The sequence below is a fragment of the Echinops telfairi genome, unplaced genomic scaffold (genome assembly GCF_000313985.2).
Source record: "Echinops telfairi isolate 266 unplaced genomic scaffold, ASM31398v2 ScPeMD7_3533;HRSCAF=4204_0, whole genome shotgun sequence".
Classification (NCBI taxonomy): Eukaryota; Metazoa; Chordata; class Mammalia; order Afrosoricida; family Tenrecidae; genus Echinops; species Echinops telfairi.
Genome location: NW_022107431.1, coordinates 100,272,420 through 100,275,805, shown reverse-complemented (window position 1 = coordinate 100,275,805; position 3,386 = coordinate 100,272,420).

Genomic DNA, 3,386 nt, shown 5'->3' with positions numbered 1-3,386 from the left:
AAGAGAAAAACAAAACAGTACCTCCGATAGTCATGACTGCCTTGGTGTCAGTCTAATGGTGGCTGCTGAAGAACTGACGAACTGCCTACAGCTGACCCTCAATTTCCAGAAGGAACATGCATAGATCCTACGTTAAACAAGCAAGGAAGCTGGAGAATTATAACAACGACGTTGTTCTTAGGGGCCATCGAGTCACTTTCACCCCACAGGGGCCAAACAACAGCAGGGTCGGGGCCTGTGCCACCTTTACAATTGTTCCCGCGCTTGAGCCATTGTTGCAAGGACAGTGTCAACCCATCTCCTCGAGGGCCTTCCTCTTTGGGGCTGGCCCTCTACTTCACCAAGCATGATGTCCCTCGCCACCAAGGTGCACTCTGGCCATACTTTTTCCAAGACAGACTGCTTTATCCTTTTAGCAGTCTATGTTACTTCCAATGTTCTACTCCAGCACCACAGTTCAAATACATAGATTCTTCTTTGGTCTTCTATATTCAATGTTCAATTTTCTCTCACGTACATACGAGGCAATAGACAATACCAGGCCTATGCCAGGCTCATCGTAGTCATCAAAGTACTGTCCTTGCTTTCCAATACTCTAGAGAGGTCTTGTGCAGCAGATTTAGCCATTGCAATGTGACCTTTGATCTCTAACTGTTGTTTATGTGAGCATCGATTGTGGAACTAACCAAGTTAACTTCATTGACAACTTCAATCGCATCTCCATTTATAATGATATTACCTATTGATGCAGTTGTGAGCATTTTGGTCTTGTTTACATTGAGTTTAATCCATACTGAAGGCTGCAATCCTTGATCTTCTTCAGCAAGTGCTTCAAGTCCTCCCCACTTTCAGAAAGCCAGGTTGTGTCATTTTCATAATGCAGGTTGTTTGTAAGCCTGCCTCCAACCCTAATGCCTCATTCTTCTTCATATAAAACAGCTTCTCTGATTATTTTCTCAAGCTACAGCTTGAAAAAGTATGATGAGAGGATACAGTCTTGACACATACCTTTCCTGATTTTAAACCATGCCCTATTCCCTAGTTCTATTTGGCACAACTACCTCTGGATCCATGTATAAGTTCCACATGAGTACGATGAAGTGTTCTGGAATTCCCATTACTCTCAAGGTTAACCATAGCTTGTTATGATCGACACAGTCGAATGCCTTGGCATAGTCAACAAAACACAGTAAACATCATTCTGGTGTTCTCTGCTTTCAGTGAAGATCCATCTGAGGTCAGCAGTGTTACCCCTTATTCCATGTCCTCTTCTGCATCCAGCCTGCATCTCTGGTAGCTCCCTGTTAAAGTACTATGCCACCATAGTTGGATGATCTTCACCAAAACAACATTATTTTGGTGCAAATAACCATTATTTCCAAAATAGGTAATGATAAATATTTTTTCTGCAAAAAAGAAAAAAAACTGCAAGTATAAGAAAAAGGTGAAAGAAAATCTAGCAAGTGAATGGCTCATCCTTCATAATCTTTATATATTACATAAAAAACAAAGAAACATGTTACTTTTCAGAAATCTGGCAATGGCATTAATTCTGTGAAGTGTGATAACTTACCTATATACTCATGTATAAGCTGAGTTTTTCAGCAAATTTTTAATGCAGTTTTGGGATAAAATTAGGTGCCTCGACTGATATACGAATCAGCTTATACTCAAGTATATATGATACTAAGACATCAAAGTAATATTTTCTTTTATTTTAAAAATCATACTGATACAACTAAGGGAAATTCATAAAGAAAAATAAGATCGCTGAATTATTTCTAACAATCAATACTGTTAAAATAGAATAATTTGAAACTAGCATAGAAAAATAACCAGAACAATTATTCATCTATACAGAAGAATGGGGTAGAGATAAAGATGGTTAGGGAAAGAGATGAGTACAGCTATGTGGAATGGAAAACGAATGTTCTTCAAAATTGACTAGGATAAATGTAACAGAAAAAATAAAAATGTTTAAATTGCATATAGACATCACAGATTACTAGCATTTGATTAAAGCCTTTGCTTCCAAAAACTGTCAGTAAGCTGACATTGTAACAATGAAAAATTGTATTACTACTCCTAAACAAATGGACTCTGTGGTTTCTTCAGGGTAGGAGGAATTTTCTAGGACTTGGAAAGCTGATCAGTTATAATGTCAGACTATAGATGGTGATACTGAATCATTTGCTCTCCAAAACCTCTCAGAATCTCAGAACCTGAACATATCAGGGCGGTGGAAGGCGAAGGCACTGTTTGGAGGTCCCCCAAACCACTCACATATTTGAAAACTTGCAAGAAGTAATCACAGGACTCAGAATATAATTTTAATCACAGTCAAGATGAATTATACTAATGCAATAAATATCAACAAGGGGAAATACATAGGCAGAGATTGGAACAATGAAAGTATGAGTCTCCTATACACGATCTCTTCCCTGGAGGACCACACCAAATTCACTCTCATACCAATAGAAAAACTAAAGAACATGTGTGTGATGTTTCTGCCCAGATTGGTTCATCTAATATTTAAAGCTTAAGGGCTTCATAGGAGACTGCCACCACTCATCCACCACTCGTTTATTTACCATAGTGGGGTGGCTTGCATGTTGTGATGCTGGAAGCTGTGCCACTTGTATCTCAAATATCAGCAAAGTCACTTACGGAGGACAGGTTTCAGCTGACCTTCCAGAAGAAAGCAGGCTAAGAAGCAATAAGGGGTCTGTTTCTGAGGGATTAGCCACCAATACTTTTATGATTAACAGTGGAATGTTATCTAGTACAGTGCCAAAAGTTGAAGCCCTCAGTTGAATACGACTGGCTTCAGAAGATAGAATTGGCATTAATGATGTGAAGGGAACAAGGTCTTCAAGACCTTTATTTACTGACAGACAGTTGAAAATGAGAAGAATCAGCTGTACATATTCATTAGTAATCAGAATGTTGATTTTAATATACAAAATATCAATCTAGGAAAAACTCAAGTTGTCAAAAATGGAATGGGATGTATTAATATCCCCGGCATCAGTGATATTAAATGGACTGATGTTGACCATTTTTAACAAAACAATCAAATGAACTGACTGGGAATGACAAATTCAAAAGGAATGGCAACACATTCATCATCAAAAAGACCATATTGAGATCTAGAAGTACAATGCTTCTTGTGATAGGATGATATCCATATGCCTACAAAGACCACCAATTCATACAATGACCAGTGATGAAGATATTGCACACCAACAATCAATGATGAATATATTGAAGAATTCCACTAACTTCTTCAGTCTGAAATTGATCTAATATACAATCAAGAGGCAGTCATTGTAACTGGTGATTGGAATGTGAAAGATATAAACAAAGAGGAAGGACTGGTAGTTGGG